This window comes from Natator depressus, chromosome 7, assembly GCF_965152275.1.
Source record: "Natator depressus isolate rNatDep1 chromosome 7, rNatDep2.hap1, whole genome shotgun sequence".
NCBI classification, from domain to species: Eukaryota; Metazoa; Chordata; order Testudines; family Cheloniidae; genus Natator; species Natator depressus.
In genome coordinates this window covers 44,066,583-44,074,651 of record NC_134240.1, presented here as the reverse complement: position 1 = coordinate 44,074,651, position 8,069 = coordinate 44,066,583, and the positions used below count along the sequence as shown (strand labels likewise).

Genomic DNA, 8,069 nt, shown 5'->3' with positions numbered 1-8,069 from the left:
ACTCGTGCGAGTCTAGGGTGCCGAGAAAATCGGACACCTGCTGGTAGAATTGTGGCCGCTGTGAACTCACTTGCGGGGCATAGATATTAACAAGATTGACCACGAGCCCCTCCAGACGAACTCGGAGGTGCAACAAGTGGCCCGGTACGACCTCAGTGACCCCTAGCACCTCGGGCCGCAGGGCGGGGGAGAACAGGGTCGCCACTCCAGCTTGCCAGGTCGTGCAATGGCTGAAGTATACCCCGTCCCCCCACTCCAGCCGCCACCTATCCTCGGCGGTTGGGTCCGTGTGGGTCTCCTGCAGGAAAACCACAGAGTACCCCCCCTCCCGAAGGTAGGAGAGCACCTGGGACCTGCGGAGAGCCATCCTACAGCCCCTGGTATTCAGGGTTACAATAATGAGAGGTGTCATGCGGAGGGCCGGGGGGGTGGGGAGTTCTCAGTGGTGGGGGTGCTCATGGCCCCCGGCGGGTCGCGTAGCAACCCGTGTCCCATCCCATAAGTAAGTAGCTCTTTCCGGAAGCCGCGGGCCCGCTCGTAGGCCGCAGCACCGCGCCTCCCTTGCCCTCTGCCCTCCTTCATAAGGGCCCTTGCGGCCTGAACGAGTTGATCGAAGTCCCCCCATCGCTGGAGAGCCAGCTGTGCCCTATTGCGGGCACCACGGGTGTGCTCTAAGAACTGCCGTAGTGCATGCCGCAGCTCATGGGGGGATGGGGTTACGGTTTCCGGGGTACTCCCCGATGGGGTTCTTAATACAGCCTCGAGGTCCGCTAAGGCGGGTAGGCAGGGTGCGGACCGCCGACGGGGCGTCTGACAGGCTGGGGTTATTAAATCCATCTCGTGCCTTGGAGTGGACGGGGATGGCAGGGGGAAAAGCGCAACTCCTAATGAGTCGCAACTAGAAAACGTAAAGACTGCTCCCTGGGGGGAGTCTGCAAAAGGCGGAAAAGAAATAACCCCAGGGGCGGCAGTAGCCTTGCAGGAGGAGGGAAATTGAACCGGGACAGGGGTGGGGACAGGGGCAGAGGTAAGGCCCTGGGCTTCAGGAGGCGAGCAGCAAAAAGAAGATGCCTCCTGAGCAGGGTCGGGGGTTAAGGGGCAAGGGAGGGGGCTCCGAGCAATGCTAGATGCTGGCTCCGGGGTGGTCGTGGCAGCCATGGCATCAGGTGGTAAACCACTTTCCGTGGGGTGCTCACCCGGAAAGGCAGTCAGGGGGAGAGAACATGGGGAAAGGGGGCCTGGGGTAAGATTGCCTAAATCGAGGCCGGCCGGCAGTAAATCATCCCCTCCCTGGGTGACCGGGGTCAAATCTAGGGCCTCAATCTCTGCATACACAGAGGAGAGGCCGACTCCTACTACCCTGGGGGCCTCTCCGCTAGGGCCCGCCTCAACGGTCACGTCGGGGTTCGTAGGGAGTTCAGGTGGTATCCGGTTAGAAGGGGTTTCCTCCAGGGCTTCGGAGGGGAGGGTCCCCCGCGGAGGGGGGATTCCTCCCTCCAATGCCAGTCTATCTTCACCTCCCAACACCAGCGAATGGATCTCACTCGTGGCCGAAGCGGGAGGCTCAAGGTCAGTACCTCCCTTCCTGGTCTTCCGGGGGGCTTCCGCGTCAGATGGATGCAGCGGGGCTCGAGCCCTCCGCTTGCCTCGCTTCCCCTGGACTACAGTCCAGCCCTCCATAGCATCATCTGGGGGTTGAGTAGCAGGGGGCGGAGCGGGGCGCGGAGGCAAAGGTTCAGGGGTTCGGGGGGATAGCGGTAAGGCAGCAGGAGGGGCGGGGGATTCTCCTTGGGGCGAGCCCCTTCCTGCACCTGGTAATAGCTGTGCCACACTCTCCTCCAGAGGCTCTGCCGAGGTGGTTACAGCAAGAGCGGGACTCCCGTGGTCGCCCGGGCGTTGTTGGAAAGGTACCTCTTGGGCCCGGACGGGGGCAGCGTTGGATCGGGTGGGAGGAGGGGTGGTTTCAGGTGCCGGGTGGCCAGGGGTGTCGGCAACGACAGGGCCGATATCCTGCCGGGTCTCGGGGGTCTCAGGTGCCCCTCTCCCCCGGGCCAAAGGGCAGTCCCTGCGGACATGCCCCGCCGAGCGGCAGAGGTAGCACCGGGCCTCTCCGGTGGAATAAAAGACCCTATAGCGGGCTCCCTGGTAGGGGACTAGGAAGGACCCCTCGAGCGCCTCTCCGTCACGCACCCCCGCCGGCAGTGAAATCTGCACTTGCCGGCGGAACGAAAGGACGTGACGGAGGGCGGGGTCCTTGCAGCCTAACGGGAGAGGGCTGATAGCAGAGACGAGTTTTCCCAGGGCAGAAAGAGCGGGTAACAGGGCAACGTTAGGTAAAAAGGGAGGAACGGAGGTGAGGACGAGGCGAACGCCCAGATCTTCTAGCGGTTCTAGGGGGATAAACACCCCTCCTACCACTAGGCCCTTCTCCACCGCCTCCTGGGCGGCAGTCTCCGAAGCCAGAAAGAAAACGACCTTCCCATACATCTTGGAGGCCGCCACAATGGCCATGGGTCCTACCACCTTCGCCAACGCCTGCACGTATGCCTCCACGTGGGGCGAGGCGGGCACCAGGAGGCAACAGACACCGTGCCTCCTGGTCAAGGTGGGGAAAGGGCCCCGGCTGCTGGTGATGGTAGCGGAGGCAGTGGGTGGGCGAGATGACGAGGCGGCAGGCAGGGGGGAGCCTGCCACCACTCGGGCATACGTCCTGGGGGCCGGGGGAGGGACATTCGCAGAGCTGGTGGAGGGAACAGCGGGGAGGGGCGCCACGGTCGATGACGAGGCCACAGCTGTGGGAGCAGCCCCTGCCATGGAGGGCCTAGTGGTTTTAGCGGGGCCCTTTCCTTTCTTCCCGCCCTGGCCTTTCCGGCCAACTGGGGGAGGGTTCCTAGAATCTGGGGGGGCGGTGGACGTAGCAGTGGCAGTAATCGCCCTGGTGCCTCCTGCTGCCGGTGCCCCAGCGGGAGCAGTGGCAGGTGTTTTGACAGTGATGGTGGGGGGGGGGGGGGCTTGGGGGTTGGGCAGGGGGATAGGTGGGGGAGGGACAACTGATATTGTTAGAAGGGCTTTGCCCCTCTCATTCCCCGCCATTATGAGCGGGGAGAGACGGGGAGACACCAAAAGGAGGAGGGGGGATGGGGAAGCAGATTAACCACTCCTCCCTGCTGGGCTGCAGGCGGGGGGGGGAATGCCAAATGGGTTGGACTGGGAGGGGGGGGAAAACAGAAATCGGGGTCCGGTGATAGGGGCAAGCTGTGGGGTGAGCAGTCCGGGGGGGGGGGTGTAGACCCACGCAGCACTCAAATGGCAGCAAAAAAAAATGGCAAAAAATCAAAACAAAACAAAAAAGCATCTGGCCCGGTCGGGGGGGGAACTAAGGCAGGGTCAAAAGTAAGAAAAATCCAGGCCAGGGGGCTTTAGGAAAGAATAGAAAGCAGATAGCTGAGGAGAAGTGAAGGAGGTCCCGTTTCTAGAACAATCAGGAATCTTCTGGAACCTTCTGGAGACAATTAAGGCAGACAGGCTGATTAGAACACCTGCAGCCAATCAAGAAGCTGCTAGAATCAATTAAGGCAGGCTAATCAGTGCACCTGGGTTTAAAAAGGAGCGTACTTCAGTTTGTGGTGTGCGTGTGAGGAGCTGGGAGTAAGAGGTGCTTGGAGCTGAGAATGCATACTGTTGGAGGAGTACAAGCATTATCAGACACCAGAAGGAAGGTCCTATGGTGGAGATAAAGAAGGTGTTGGGAGGAGGCCATGGGGAAGTAGCCCAGGGAGTTGTAGCTGTCGCACAGCTGTTCCAGGAGGCACTCTAGACAGCTGCATTCCACAGGGCCCTGGGCTGGAACCTGGAGTAGAGGGTGGGCCCGGGTTCCTCTCAAATTTCCCAACTCCTGGTCAGACACAGGAGGAGTTGACCTAGACCGTGGGTTCACGAAAATGAGGGCTGGTTAGCAGTGGTCGTGTCAGGGGGTAAAGGCAATGGCTCAGGGACTTGGCGGGGGAACGGTGGGGCAGCATAAGGGAGGGAGGATTCTCCCTGGGGCAGGTTCTCTCTCATGGTTCTCTCTCAAACTGACGGCTGCCGTGAATCTCCAAGGTGAGCAAATCTGCCAATAAGCGCAAGACCCACCAAGGTAGAGGAGGATCTTTGTCACAGCACGTACTGTGCCATGAGAAAGGACTTCAAGAGAAACTACATTGCAGTTTAATTGGGTTTGGGGGCAACAAGATATTCTCTCTGCTCTGTGTGGACTGGGAGGTTTCTGGGCACATCTGACTTGCTCATCTGCTAACATGATGCCAATTAACCATGCAAGCCACAAAATCTCTAGCACCAGAAAATGTCCCAGCTCATTTGGAAAGCGCCCACAAGCAGAGGCTCATGCTGCTTAATAGTTCAACCAGCACAAACAGTTGAGAAATCTCCTTGCTGGCATTACATCCAGTTAAACTAGGCTTGAATTTGGCCCCGAGGTCATTATAATGCTTAAGCTGTAATACACTTTGTGGATGTGTTGGGCAGATTCCTGTTTTCCTTTCCTCCTTACAGGATCAGGTTCAGATCTCAATTGCGCTGGGATAAATTGAGGGATTTAAACTGGTTTAATAGAGAGCAGAATCTGACCTTAAGTCTTGAAAATGTGAAGCAATTCAAAACTAATCAAGATAAAATTAACTCTAGCTCCAGCCTCAATGGGTTAGCTACAGGGGCTTTCCTGGCAGAATTTTTTAGCCCATTCTCTACTGGTGGAGTAGCACCACTAGGGTGACCAGATGTCCCGATTTTATAGGGACAGTCACAATTTTTGGCTCTTTTTCTTATATGGGCTCCTATTACCCCCTACCCCTGTGTTAGGATATAGATATTCAGGCCTGTCTGTAAAAGCCTATACTCTAAGAATTTAGGTGTATTCTTATCACTTGGCTAGTTCTAGAGGTATAAAAGAGAGAATCAAAATCACTGTCTGCCGGTGTAAGGGCCTTTTCTTACTGTGACAGTCTGAGGCCCTGTGCTTAGGCTAAGGCCTTTGGCTAAGCAGCAGAGGCAGCCATAAGCTAGGAAGCGAACGGTCACATCCTCACATTCCAAACTAGTCACATTGAAATAAGGTGCTATTGGGCTGTTAGGAATACAATCCTGTCCTGAATACAATCCTGTCCTGATAATGCCTATCACCTCCAGAGAAAGGGAAGTGCCTAGAAAATGTAAAAGGAAACAGCATCCTGTCTGGCAAGAACTCACTTATCAATACTGGGATGTGAAATCCTCACTTCTGTATTGTTTTGTCATTATAGTTCCCACTTTGCTATTGTTTGTCTGTATAATCTCTGTCTGGTTCTGTGATTGTTCCTGTCTGCTGTATAATTAATTTTGCTGGGTGTAAACTAATTAAGGTGGTGGGATATAATTGGTTACATAATCATGTTACAATATGTTAGGATTGGTTAGTTAAATTTCAGGAAAATGATTGGTTAAGGTATAGCTAAGCAGAACTCAAGTTTTACTATATAATCTGTAGTCAATGAGGAAGTGAGTGGGCCTGGGTGGGAGGGGGTGGGCGTGGGCGAGATGGGAACAGGGAATGGGGGTGGAGAAATTGGAATCATGTTTTGCTAAGAGGGGAAATGGGAACAGGGAATGGGGATAAGGAAATTGGAATCATGTTTTGCTAAAGGGGGAAATGGGAACAGGCAATGGGAGTAAGGAAATTGGAATCATGTTTTGCTAAGGGCAGGAATGGGAACAGGGACACAGGTGTAAGGCTCTGTGGTGTCAGAGCTGGGAAGGAGGATACTAAGGAAGGAAACTGGAATCATGCTTGCTGGAAGTTCACCCCAATAAACATCGAATTGTTTGCACCTTTGGACTTCGGGTATTGTTGCTCTCTGTTCATGCGAGAAGGACCAGGGAAGTAAGTGGGTGAAGGAATAAGCCCCCTAACACCCTGTCCTGATTTTTCATATTTGCTGTCAGGTCACCCTAAGCACCACACCCCTGGGTGGGTGGATAATAGCAGGGATTGATGGTGGGAATGAGATCTCTTGATCGAAAAGCATGAACTGCTGCTGCTTGAGCTCGAAGACCAGCTCTGTTAGTTAAAACTGTAGCAGTCTCATTAGCAGCATAGTCATCACCAGAAAGGGAAAGAGCATCACATAGAGTGGGTTACACTAGCTCTCTGCTTCAGGGAGGCCTCTCTGCCTTTGCTGAGTGGGAACTAATGAGAGCCATCTGATCTGGCTGCCAAGGTGAGTCATCAGAGTAGCTCTGCAGGTCCAGGCAGCCTTTGCAGTTTCTGTGCCTTAGAGTCATAGACTATCAGGGTTGGAAGGGACCTCTGGAGGTCATCTAGTCCAACCCCCTGCTCAAAGCAGGACCAATCCCCAATTTTTGCCCCAGATCCCTAAATGGCCCCCCTCAAGCATTGAACTCATAACCCGGGGTTTAGCAGACCAATGCTCAAACCACTGAGCTATCCCACCCCCTAAAAAAATACATCTTTGCATTGGCCAGGAATCGAACCCGGGTCAGCTGCTTCAAAGGCAGCTATGCTCATCACTATACCACCAATGCATCTAATTGATCTAATCTGTGCCTTACAGAAGAGGAGGAGAGAGTGCTCTAGAGCTGAGAGATTCCCCTCACTGTGTCTGACAGCCAGGATGGCCTGTCATGATTATAAATGGTTAGAGCCTTGGCCAGAGACCTGGAGTTTCTTCTCTGCCACATACTCCCTGACTAACCTTGGGAAAGTCACTTAGCCTCCCTGTCCCTCACTTTCCCATCTGTGAAATGGGGATAATAGCACTGCCCTGCCACACAGGGGTGAGGATAAATCACAAAAGGGATTGAGGGTTCATACGTCGATAGATGACAGACTGAGTGTTGTGCTGGGTTTTAAATTCTTAAACATTCCACTGTCTCTCCAAAGAGCCAACATGACCAGAGGTAATGGCTGCAGTTCAGCATGCCGAGATAAAGTTGCTGCAATTGTGTGTCTTAGCCAGCTGTTAACAGGCAGGTAAATGCTAAAGATAGTGGGGGAGGAATATTGCAGTGCACGTGTGAGAGCTGCTGTGATCCAAATAAGGACACATCTGAGATGCGTTAATTAGTGCTGGCATTTCTATCAGAGCTTTGCAGTGCTCTAACTGTGTGCAGCCAAGGCCCACAAAGTACAGTAAGTTTAAAACAAAAAAAAGTACATAATGTTGGTAACCAAGAAGCTGCTGAACATAGTCAGTGGTGAGTTCAGTGTGATGGTACGATGTTCATGAACTGGGGTTAAACCAAGGAACCAGTCTGATTAAGTGAGCTTTCTACAAATGATAGGGATAGAGCTGGGAGGAAGGGACTGATAACCCAAGATCAGGATTCACCTCAGTGCTGTATCATGGTTAACGTTTATCGTCTGCCATCCGTGTGCTTGGTGCTGTACAAAATCTAGAGGAAGATATTGTCTGCCTCACAGAGCTTGCAGTCTACGCACCTGAGCTTCAATGGGATGGCTGCATGAGTAGGTGCTACTCGATAGGAGGAAGGGTTGCAGAGCTGGGCCATAAGCAAGACACTGACAAACTTCACAGACACATAAATGGGCCAGATTCTGCCATTCTGACTCAGATTCAGAAATGGTCCTGTTGATTTCAGCTTGCATAGTATGGTACTACACAGGGTGGCTCCATGCTACGGCGTCAATACTAGTCAGCATGCTAGATAGTAATTAGAACAAGGAAGCATGCTGTTAGGTAGTCAGTGTTAGGGTATCACTGAGTAGCAATGGGACTGCTCTTGGACTCAGATAACCTGAGATAAACTCAGATAAAGCCTGGCCTTTAGAGATCAGCAGAGTATGGAGAAGTTGATGGTATTGGGGTAAGTGAAGTGGGAGCCATTTCCTGCCATTGAGACCCATGTTGAGTAGCACCTAGGACTACTCGCAGAGTAAGGTGTTCTTCATCGTGAGTAAGAGCGGCAGACTCCAGCCCTAAATAGATCAGGTGCGTTCCTGTGAACTCCAGTGGCTTTTACCTGGCACTGATCTCTTTGTTCATTGTGGTTGT

General features: G+C 53.5%; 1 non-coding gene across 1 annotated transcript; it reads right to left on the bottom strand.

Annotated features, from left to right (window-relative positions):
* Window positions 1-6,507: 6,507 nt before the first annotated feature.
* Window positions 6,508-6,579, bottom strand: TRNAQ-UUG (transfer RNA glutamine (anticodon UUG)). Its single transcript has one exon. It is a non-coding gene; the product is annotated as a tRNA-Gln (tRNA).
* Window positions 6,580-8,069: the final 1,490 nt, after the last annotated feature.